Below are 12733 nucleotides of genomic sequence, written 5' to 3' on the forward strand. Positions count from 1 at the left end.
ACCACAACGGCAAAACAAGAGGTGAAGAGACAGAAGATTCATTCTCACAATAAATCAAAGACTGAAGATACTTAAAGATATAGGCAACACTCCAAAATATCGGCCCAATGGTCTATTGCAGCCAATACTTGAACAACAGTGGCAGAATATGCTGTTTAGAGAGAACAGTGTTCTGACAACTATTTGATTCATTTATCTCCCATCCTATTGCAACCATTCTTACATCTGCCATAGCAGGGTTTTCAGAGGGTACATCCATACCTGTTCGCTTTAGTAACAAACTCATCAGTATCAGGTCCACAAAATGACTAATGACATTCTGAGCATGCCTTATTTGTTCCTTCAGTTTCCTGAGGAAGATTCCTAAAATTCTTTCCCTTCTGTGTAAGTGAATCTTTACCTGATTCAACCCGAAGATGAGAACAGCCTATGAGCCTGGGGCTGCAGCACTAACCTGGAGCACAGGAGACATGCGATCAAGTTTGGGACAGGTTCTCCTTTCTGAGCATGACAGTTGCCTGTCAGCACTTGTGTTTCTGGTTGTTTATCACTCAGCAACATGCACCAAATGAAAGGAACCACATCAGAAACCACACCGTCTCTTCACACATCCATGTGGGAGGACACAACCGGTGTGTCTTCTTGGCTACCAGAAGCCACAGGAATTAGCATAGATGCTAATCCACAGGGTGATTGGCTTACTGCACCACATGAGGCCATCCTGCAGTGAGCAGGGTGCACCCTATGTCAAAGGAACACCTTTGCTCAAAAAGGTCACCAGTAAGTGCTAGCATAATAAATACTACTGAACAAATGTTACTTCTTTTTATCATGCCATCTTCCTCATTCTTGTATGTCATCACAAAATCCCAGCCTGGTTTGGGTTGGAAGGGACCTTAAAGGTCATCCAGTTCCAACCCCCTGCCATGGGCAGGGACACCTTCCACTAGAGCAGCTTGCTCCAAACCCCACTGTCATTAATCTCAGACCTGTGAGACAGAAAACAGCCATCAGACAGGGCATTGCTTGCTTGTCGCGGTTTCCCCTTTGTGGCCTTTTCCATCTGACTCTTCGTCAAAAGTGTTTCCTTTTTTCTTTCCCTTCTTCCCTGTTCCCTCTGGGACAGTCACAGAACCAGGATCCCACCCTGCAGTTCTTTGAGAGCCATGCTCCATGGGTCAAGGAGGAGCGCAGCAGAAGGCTGCTATCTGCCACAGCACAGCCTTCCCACAGCAGGGATCTACAAGGAATTCCAGGAATCACAACAATAGGCTCAGGGAGCAGAGCAGCATGTCCCACTCACTCTGTAGTCATCACTAGTGATTGCTTATGTGGACAGGGTCCAGAGGAAGCCTTTGGCTGAAGCCAAAGCACTAACTCAGAGTTGCACACAACAGGAATGTCTCATAAGCATTACTTGTTGCTTGAGTGTTTCTTACTAGGGCACTAAAGGGAGCCAGAACTGAGTAAATGAAAAAAAGAGACTAAAACATGACCATGAGCAGCCAGGCTCCCTCGGTTTCCCCTCCACCCATCCCATAGAACATGCCTCAGTTTCCCTTCCATACCTTCAGGAATCAGCACATCCAGACACTTGAAGCTCACTGCACGCCGAAGCATCTACTGCAGACCCCACTCCCAGCCTGCAGTAACCCACTGCCAAGAGAGCCACTTCTTTTCCCACTCCCCCTTTTGTCTTCCCCTCCAATGCTCACACCTGCAGGCAGGGCTAATGGAAACAATTAGCTCTCATTAACACCTTCCTCCCTATGGCAGACATCAGCCCTCTTGCATCTGTCACTGCCTTGGGAAGACCCCCTCAACTCAACTCAACTCAGGCTCTGTCTGCATCTCTCTATGCTGCACCTCAGTTGACAAAACAACTCCAAAATGCATAAGCACTCTCTTGGTGCTTTTCTGTTCTTCTGAGATGTCTTGGGTCGCTCTCCTCAGCCTCCAAGCCATGGGTAGATTCCCATTTCTGTAATGCTTTTTCTACCTGCCCTTTTGCTCTGATTTGGATGCAGTGAAAAAGAACCAGCCATTAGGCTTCTGCAACTTCCTTGTAAATTATGCCATTATCCCCATCCACAGATGTCAAATGACTTCCCCTTCACAAGTGAGCTCTGTGCTCCCATATACTGCTTACATTGGAGAATATATTACTTGTAATTTAGTCTTTGTTTTCCCTGTCTGCACAGGGAATGACCTAAAGCAGCAACAGAGCCAAACTACAATGACTTATACATGACAATTAGTGATTGGGAAGGAGTTCCAAACACCACGTGTGCACTGGTGTAGCCACCCAAAATCTTACTTGTTTTCTTAGGAATAACTCCTGTATTCCCAGAAAATCGGGATGTTTCTGGCTCTCTAGTAAGAGGAGGTACTGATTTAACTGGATTCAGTCCACATCAAGAGAGTATCCGAGGCTCATTAGCATATCTATTCTCGTATCATTCCGACGAGGTAGGGAAAGTCCGGTTTTGCAAACAGGGAACCATGGAGACACTAAATGACTCGTCTGGAGTCACACAGGAAACCTGTGGTGGGGAAAGGAAAGGAAATCAGACAGCTCTTCCAAAGTCCCCCACTTGCCCCCTAACCTCCTCCCTGCCCTCTGGCACCCGCTGAGTGGTTGTTGGTCAGGGGATAGTGGGAGCCCTCAGCAGTCTCAGACACTGGAGTTCCCCCTCCTACACTGGCTGAGGGGTGGACACTGGTGTCACCGTGCTCTGCAGCACGAGTGCAAGCTCCGTGGTGTATAGGTGCAGCACAGAGCCTGGACCTTCACTTGGGTTAGAACCATAGAACCAGCTAGGTTGGAAACCTTGAAGATAACGGAGTCCCGCATACCGGTTTCCTGATAGTATCAGCAGTTGAAGCACATTTGGAGGTATGGAGTGGGAATTCTCTAGCCCTGCTCCCAGGTTCCAGAACGGGGATGGAGCTCACTGGCTCTGCAGCATACACAGTGCCCAAATACCCTAGGACTGCCTGTTGTCACTGGAAAATGCTCACTGCTGGGGGGAAATCCGCTCCACTCAGGAACGCTGTCATGCATGTCTCCACGCTTCTGCCCAGCTTGTTGGCTGTCTCCAGAGGGAAATGAGACAATGCTGGCAAAGTTCCTCACTGGAGGAAGGAATGCATCTCCTGCTGGAAACATTGCATTGGTGAGAGGGGAAGGAAAGGAAATAAATGGGTTTACAAAAGCAGGTTTTTTAGCTGCTGAAGTCTCAGTCTGAAAGGTTTCACTTTGAGTAAGTATAGTGTGTCTCTGCTCTAAGATTGAAGTTATTGATCCAGTCCTTGATTACTGGCACCTCTCTTTGTTCCTGGACTTATTATCAGCCATGCACGGCAAAAGTCTCTAATTAGGGACTGCAATTTACAGTCTTACTCCAGTCACAGCAAGGAAGCCATCAGCATGCCAGCTAGCTGCACTGTGTTTGAGTAAGAGGCATGTGGAGCCAGGCAAGCACCCAAAGCAGAAGTCTGGGTGCTTCCTTTGGAGAGGAGCAGCCTTTCAGAGGTCAGGGCTTCCCCAGCATTTCCCCTGGGCTCCCGTAAAACCACTGGAGTCACAGGGGCAGCACTAAATTCCACTTGCAGTTTCTTACTAGTAAACATCTGTCCCAGCTTCGAGATCTGTGGTGGCGCAAGTGAACTTTCAAGAGCCGTTCATTATCTTGTGAAGTGGCTTGATTTACTTTTAACAGTTCATGTTATTTTCCGGTTACCCGCTGCTGGTCCCCAAGGTCAAATTGCCATTGCAGGACTTCCAAGGAGAAAACTACCTTCAGCATGAACTGCCTTCAACAACTGTTCTAACAAGTAGGAGAGATGTGTGCCAGTGAATAATTACCAGGGGCTGTTCAATAAAGCTGCAAGAATTCCCCTAAATAGCTTTCCTATTAGCGTGATGAGTGCCTGCACGTCACCTATCCTTACCCAGAAGGGACACGCTGCTGGAGCACGTATGTGACTGTCATGCAGAGAGCAGCCCTAATCCTCTCCCAGACCTCATGCAATCCCATTGGCATCAGAGTTCTTCACACTGATGCAGATGACTTCATTCAGCCCATAGCTCCCTTCACTCTGCAAACTCCAGCTGCTGCTGCTGTCTGTCATGAGCATCCTGACACCCATCTGGGGAAACCACAGTGGTTTAGAGACAGTTTTTAGTTTCAGATGGACTTCACCAGAGCATTATCTCAAGGCAAGACTGAGTTACACCCTTGGACCCATTCATAGACATAGCTTATGGGACAAGAAACGCTGCCATGCAGCAAAAATGACCTCCTGTAAATATTTGGAGGCAAGGGAAGACTTAGCAACTTCAGCATGGAAATGATTTGGGAAAAGAGCTGAATTAGCAACCCAGCTTCTGCAATCTGCCAAACCAAACAGAAATAGTCAGTGTTTAACTGGGCTTGCTCATGAACAACGTGCTTTTGCTCCCAGCGGAGCAGCCCTTGCAGCATCTCTGCTCCCGATGCACCATGGCCAGAAGAACATATTTGCCTCTTCAGAACATAATCAGAGAGGGAAAATCATTACAGAGGAGCCTGACTTCAGGCTTGTGGCAGGACAGAGTCACCCTCTGTCCCCTGGCAGGGACATATGCAGACTGTGCTCTGAATTTTCCAAGTAATACTTCCTTTCTGTTTAATAGGAAGGTTCAGGATTAAGTGTTTGAAGTACTTTTTTTCTCCTTGGTGGTTTTCTTTTATTTGCCCAATCTCCCTTAAAATAGAAACTATCTGAACAATGTCTGACAGAACCATAAATCCTGCACTTATTCAGGATCGCATTAAGACGGTTATTCTTTAGGGAGTACTGGATATTAGACCGAAGACCTATTTTTGGCAAGATTTGCGTCAGAACAGACTCTTTAATGCACTGAGGAAAGCTTGGATGGTTGATGGAGGCTGGCTGCAGAATGTACGGATGCTGGCTCTGGACCACACAGAAAGCCACCTGCACTGCAGCATCTGCCCTGACCACTGCACCACTTGCAGCTGGAGGAGATGCAGACGGAGAAGGTCTAGCCACTGAGCACATCTCTAAGGAGAACACTGCTGAGCCCCAGCTGTCAAAATGACATGGACAAAGTGGGAGGCAATTTAGAGGCTCAGCAGATGGTGCTGGAACAGACACGAGGATGTGGGAAGTATTCCCATTTTCTGCCTGGTTTTAGCTTAAACTGTCAACCTGTTCATACACAAAAGTTCTTATCTAAGATCCCTCCTTGACCAGCTCCTTGTTATCAGTTTTGAACTCAAATGTGGGTTCTTTGAAAGGATAAAACACTTTGAGGAACGCATCCCTAGGATGTCTGGGGTTTGATCCAGAGTCACTAAATAAAGTGTACTGAGGGAACCCAAGGACATGAAAACTTTGGAACCCTCTCTGTCCATCTCCTATGCACAGACAGACAACTCCCTGCAGTTACCCTGGGCACTGCAGGCATTAACAGAGCCCCTCATCTTCCACACCTCGGTGTATCCTATCAAGCACCTTTACCTATATTTTGTTAGGCAAAATTAAGGACTTCTATTAAAGCTGAAGCCAAGAAGCTCTGCATACTCTCCATAGCAAAGATGGAGAAAGCACAGTAGAGAATGGTTAAGCACAGTAGAGAAATGCCTGGAAATGGGTGGGAGAAAGGAAATGTGTCACTGTAGGCAAGACCTGGGAGCTGAAGCGCAGAGATTCGAAAGCTTCTTCCACTTTACAAGATAAACACGAAGCAAAACCAAGAGCTGAATGTGAGTTCCTGCTTCTCTTTTGAGACCAGTGTCCATGAGCTAAAGGTGATTTTCATTTTGGTGCGTCTGCTGGGGTTTTTCTTTTGGTTCCTTGAGATGGGTGATTTCATTCAGCAAAGAGCAAGCAGTTAGCAATCGTGTCAGACTTCCAAAACTCGACTTCTCCTCATCCAACTGAATTGCAGGACAGATGGAAAGGCAAAAGCCCATGATTTTTTCCTGCACTCAAAAGCAATTGGCTCTGGGAACTTGTGTGGCAGCACTGATGTGAAGATCACTTGCTCTCTTGAGCAGAGAGCTGGAAGAGAGGAGCAGAGGGCAGCCTAAAAGCCACCCACTGATTCCCAGGCAGCTGGATCCTGGTTTTTCCCATCTCTGGTGGCAGAAAGAGTGAGATCCTGGTGAATTCTGTAGCCAAAGTTGCAGAAGAGCTTTTTCCCCCTGGAAGTTACCTCTGAATCTCCCTGACATGCTCAGGGCTGATTCTGTGTTGGTTTAGTTCCAACCTGACATTTCAAAATTGGAGGCTTTAGGAAAATGTCATGTACATGAATAGGTACCGAAAACATCACAGTGCTGGAGTTCAGGAATCTTTTCCCCACCTCTGAAAGTACCAGGCAATCTCCATCTGCAGCTTACAGCATTTGTTTTACCTCCTTCAAACCCAACTTCCAAGACTGCTAGCAAAAAAAAAAAACCCAAATATGTACATCTTTCTGTATTTACTCCTCATGTAAAAGTCCTCTCAGCTTTGAAACATTTAACCCTCAAACATGGAAAGCTGTTTAAGCAAGGAACAAATGACAGGTTGAATTCTCCCAATGCAAGGGTTTTTTCTAAGCAAGCTTAATGATGGGAACACTGAGACATTTGTGGTCCCAAAGTCTTGGTCAACCACATTCGAACTTACATATTAGGGCAATTTCTGACATTTGGGTTTTCTACCTGCAAGTGAGATGAAAACCAAAAATACAGAAGTTCACTGAATAAAGACACCCAAGAATTTTTCTTTGAAAAAAGGTGGAACATTTCCTTTGAGATGTTGATGTTTAAAAATGCCTCTCCCGCAGATATTTCCTTACCTTATAAGCAGTAATCTTACTCTAAAACATGATGCTCCCATGAAAAATACCCTATTCAATGACATGGTATTTCATGTATTGTTCTGGGTGAAAAGGTTTTAGTCAGCATTTGTTCAACCTGGAGTTCCACATCAGATCCTAAATGCTCATTAATGGCTTTCTTTTAATAAACATTTTCAAACCACTGCACAGAAGCACCTAACATGCCACAGAGAAATAAGATTGATAATTATAATGTATTGAGAATGCTCAAAACGTGTTTTGATACTGCAGCATCCGGTTCATCCTGAATGACAATGAACAAATATTACAAACCTCAAAGGTTATGTTGTGGAGGAGGTCTTTGTTAGCTTCACACGTCTTTGTCACCGATCACAAGCCAGATGATGACGCATGTTATTTGTCAGAGACAGAAGCTTACAACTGAGAGCCTGAACATCTAAAAAGTGAGATGAGAAAAGTGATGATGAAGAATTGGGAAATTGTCAGCAGACATCACACAAACGTAAAAAAATCCCTAAACTTCTGATTTTTACAAAGTAGTTTCCACCAAAATGCCTTGTAGGTCATCCAAAAGAGAAAAATAGAGAGAACCCTTTAGAAAAGCAAAAAATAGAGAGAAACCTTTAGAAAAGCAAAAGTGAAAGGACAGAAGTGAAACCCACCCACAAAATTACCTGTTTTCTTCTGCTGCTTGTTTTGTGTTAAGCAGCATACATAGTCACAACTATAAATCATAGAACCATAGAATAATTTGGGTTGGAAAGGACCGTAAGATCATCATCCAATCCCCTACCATGGGCAGGGACAGACCATGTCAACCAAGGTTCTGTCCAAAGGTTCTGTCCAAACCGGCCTTGAACACTGCCAGGGATGGACCATTTATCACTTCTCTGGGCAACCTGTGACAGCACCTCAGCACCCTCACAGTAAGGAACTTCCTTATATCTAACCTGAACTTCCCCTCTTTCAAGCTTGAACCCATTACCCTTTGTTCTATGGCTACAGCCCCTGATGAAGAGTCCCTCTCCAGCATCCTTGTAGCCCCTTTCAGGCACTGGAAGTTGTTCTGAGGTTTCCACGCAGCCTTCTCTGCTCAAGGATGAACAGCCCCATCTTTCTCAACCTGTCTTCCTACAGGAGGTGCTCCAGCCTGTTAGCGTCCCCATGGCCCTTCTCTCTACTTGCTCCAACAGCTCCATGTCCTTCTTATGTTGAGGACACCCCAACTGTACACAGTTGAAACACTGGTTAAAGCAATGAGAAAAGCATGACCCAAATAAAACCTGACAACTGGATTGATTCCAATCGCAGCAAAGTATTGACATAGGCTGTGAAGCTGGAAGTCTTTTCTCCCACTCATTTAATAGCAATATTAGTATCTGCTTTGACCTTTAACAAATGACTTCTCCAGCAGCCTGCTCACATGCAGGGGCCACCAAGCTTCACAACCAGATTTTTCTTCTTTCTTTCACTGTGTTCATTTGAAGGCTGTAAGAGAGAGCTCCTCCCCGGACTGAAGCCTCTACACAGCCATAAATTATTCCACTCTCATGTTGCATTTGCCAAACCTGGTTGCCTTCCCCTTGCAAAGGACAAGATGTTTGTTTAATTATTCCTGAGGCTTTTTTGTCTTACTGTGTTGCTGCAAGATGTTTCAGTGGAAACACAACTGTAGGAGAAGGAATGTTAGGGGAAACCTGGAAACTTTGTGTGTTTTTACTGTTTACTCTTATCCTAATTCATCTCATTAATCTAATGGAGCAGGATAGTGTATGATGATAAGGAAACATCTCTCAGATGGCTTTCCTCGGTGGGTTTGCCTAGCAGGCACACAGTAGTTGAGCAGACTTCTGCAGCCACTGCTGGGTGTCACACAAAGTCAGAACACACCAAGGAAGTCATAGATCATGAAATTCTTTAGGGTGGAAAAGATCTTTAAGATCATCAACTAGAGCTATTAATCTAATAGTGCCAAGGTTACCAATAAACCACGTCCCTAAGCACCACATCTTTTAAATACCTCATTAATACATTTTGTGAACACTTCTAGGGACAGTGACTCCACCACAGTCCTAGGCTGCCTATTCCAATGCTTGACAACCCTTTCAGTGAAGAAATTGTTCCTAACCTCCAGCCTAAACTTCCCCAGGTGCACCTTGAGGCCATTGCATTGCTCAGGATGAGTGGCCAGAAGAACAGACGTGTCCACTCACTGCCCCTTAGAACCCTAAAGAGGGCTGAGGATAGGACCTGCCTGCTGTCCCTTGAGGGGAGTCACTGGAGTCTGAGCACATGCTTTCACCGTGTGCAAAACAGAGAAATGGTGTTATCTTTTGTTATCATTGTTTTTATTTACAGCAGTTCTTGCACAGGTTTTCACTGATTTAAATGTCACAACAAAACCAAGATTAACTCCCCTTTAGACTTTGGAAACCAGCCCATAACTAAAGATTCAGCTGATGTTGCATGCCAAGTCTATGGCACCTCTGTAGATATCTGGGTTTAAGTCAACCATCTAACCCTTGCTTACCTTCAGCCACATCTGGAAGGCCTGATGTGGTCTTTCACTAACTGCTGGTGTCTTACTCACAGCCTAGGAAGTAATAAAGGTAAGGAACAAAAGCAAAGGGTTACAGAAATCATCCATGCCAACAGTGGGTTAGCAATAGGGGCTCGTGACTTGCAGGTTCCGTTTCCAGTGCCGCTTTCCAGATCTTCAGTCTTCAGGATGTTCTTTGTTCTGTTACTTATGAACTGCTTATTCAAATGACCCCGCTATAAATATTGCTGTGTAGGCAGCAGCAAGCCCAGTTTGCCCCGTTGGCTATCCTGTTTCCTCAACAGTATAAATGTCAGGCAAATTATACACAAGAACCTTAAAATGAAACATTTCCAAGTCAACAGTAAAATAGACCTCATAGCCTCTCCCTTCCTGTTGCGTTCCACAAAGGGATTACTCATTCTTCACAAAGAGTACAACTGATTGCAGAGCCATTGGCATGTTTCCCTTCCCATCCAAAACCAGGGAACTGCTGATATAGCTTGAGTCATCTTCCTCGCAGTTCTTGTCAAGCTTACGCTCCTCTGAGCTGAATCAAACCAGGAATTTGACTCTAAACATAGTCTGAACCCAAATGTCAGAGAGTTGGATGTCCTACTCAAAAAATAAGGATGGATGAACAGATGGATGCAGCTTTTCTCAGTAACTTATACCCCAGCCTCACACAAACTAGGTATTCCCAACAGCCTCTTGCAGCAAGTGAATTGCTCTTACAAGTCTTTGGGTCAATTGCATTAGAAAAACCATGTTGGACTTTTCTATCAGGGTTAAATAAAAGCAACTGCACAGCTGAAATTAGATCCAGGGCATCTATGAGCATGAAGCTAAGGTAAGAAAGCTAATTTTAACACAGTCCTCAAAAAAGCTCAACCGGTAAGTCACCTCTAAAAGGAAGTCCAAAGCACAAAGACCTTGGAATCAAGTCAGGGACTCGAAGACAAGTCCTGCTCACATCCGTAACCTAAATCAGGATTTCTCATAAAGAAAGCTTTCATTGGCACTGTTTTGAATTTCCATGAGAAGTGGTGATTTTAAACACTAAATTGTACAAGCAAGGATTTCTCATAACAAGTTTGTGTCTAGTCATCTCTAGTGTTGACTCACAGCAAGCGACCAGTTTCCCTTGGCTTGGTCTGGCTCTTGCATTACTGCTATTACTCATGAGGCAATAGTCTGAATAACTTCCAGATAAAATTAGCTGAGTATAACGAAATTTCTACCAACACTGAAGCAAAAGATCGAGGTTTTATTATACCTGTAGCCACTCAAACCTCTTCTCTGAAACGCAGAGAAGGGAGAGAGACAGGTAGAAGAAACTTCTGATCAACTTGAGCATGTTTCTACTAAGTGTGGAGAAATGCTTGTGGTCTAGCAAAGAACACACCATCTAAAGTTTATCATTCCAAAGTAATAAAGACTTTTCTTTCAGAGCTTATGTCTACAGTTCAGGAGTATATATGATCTCATAATATACGGATGATAAGATTTCCATTATCCATATATGAGGATTCCCATTCATTCTTGCCTGCACAAAGTCCCATCATTTGCTTAACTCTGTGATTCTGGCACAGCCCTGCAGCACTGCTGGAATCTGCCTTTTTTTAGGGTGAGGATGTGTCAGAAGGTCAGTACACGCAGTGTTCCAAGCCCAAGCTGAGAGGTTTTGTGGTTTCCTTACTGATAATGGTATCACCAGTAACAAGCAGTTTCACATATGTAGTAACCCAAAAAAGGCTGTCAGTTTATGGGAGCAGAGGAGTTCTACCTTATATATGCCCAAGTGGCTAACATCAGACACTCTGCGGTACACATTTTGTTTAAAATTCAATACCAAAGGCACATATTAGTTTCATAAAGGTATTCATTACAATTGCAGAGATTTAAAATTTCCTACGATGATATAATGGTGGACTGCAACAAATGAGCAATTAAGATGTACAGCATTGGATGTTACAGCCTTAATTGTTCCAACACTATTAAAGACATGCACTTTATTTTTCAAAGGGGTAAAGATTTCCAATGACAGATGAATTGCAGCAATTTCCCACTCTCCTAAAAAGCTTTGAAAATCCAATGGATCAAGTGTCGGTTTAAAATTGTTGGCTTTGTTCAACTTTTGTTAGTTTAAAAACTTGTGTTAAGTCCATCCTGCTGCAGAAATGTGCTATTCTTCCGTGAAAATTTGCATAAGTTGGTTTTCTTTACCAGAAACTTGGAATACTCTGCATGCAGTAAGTGAAATTCACTGCCAAGAAGCCTAACACCCAGCCCAGGATGGAACAGGCAGAGGACCACTGGCTCATGGACTCCATTCCATGGGGCACTGCCCTGTGGTTATTCCTTCCTGTGCTGGTTATGGGCTCAAGCTCAGTTCTGCTTTGGCATAAAGGTGGAAAATCACATTTCTTGTATACTTTAGGGAACTTAACCATAATTAAATGAAAAGAAACACCAAATAACCAAGCATGTGTCTGGTTTCTTTCCTTTTATCATTAAGACAGCTGTTGCTGTTGCAGCCTTGTAGTAAAAAGGAAGCCAAGCTCCACTCAGTTGCTGTTTTGTAAATGCTTTACAAATACTAATAGATGTCGATGAAAAGCTTTAGCGATCCTTCCTTTGGGTTCCCTTTGTAAACAGCTTCTGGGAGGAATTCAGATATGGGACCAGCAGCAATGGGAATGCCCCTGGCAGATGAAGCCCAGTGGCTCATCACCAGCAGAGAGGAAATGTAGGAAGGAAGAAGGGACGTGCTTTTCAGTTGATAGGAAGCCACGTACACCTTCCCAGAAACACTTTCCACGGAGGGACATAGAGGGGAACAAGAAGCAAGGTGAAAGGTCCAGGAAAGAAAGAAGGATAGAAATGGCAGAGAAGCTTGCATCAGTAAGTGACTGTGTTCTAATCAAAGAGCTGCCTTGTCCCAATGACATCCGTACCCTGATGCATAATTTCCACGTTCTTTGGAAATCAAGCAGTGAGTGAGATCGCCAGGGTCCAGGTTGCAGGAAAAAGCTCATGGGATATTTTAGGTTCTTGAAATACCTAACTTGTTTAGCAAAGGAGGATGGGAATGAAATAAGTGAATATGTATAGAAGTATTTGGAGCTTCACAAACAAGAAAAACTGAAGGTAACCTGGAGGGAACTGATACATTTTAAACAAGGAGGCTGTCTAGTGTGCCATTTAAAATATGGTCAAGTCTGGGTGTGTGACAACACTTGCATCACCCTTATCGCGTGGTCAAACATCCACTTCTACACATAGCCTGGGGAGATTGGCTTGACAGGCACCATGGATCCTGGTCTCTGCACTCC

Source organism: Lathamus discolor, chromosome 15 (genome assembly GCF_037157495.1).
Source record: "Lathamus discolor isolate bLatDis1 chromosome 15, bLatDis1.hap1, whole genome shotgun sequence".
Lineage (NCBI taxonomy): Eukaryota > Metazoa > Chordata > Aves > Psittaciformes > Psittacidae > Lathamus > Lathamus discolor.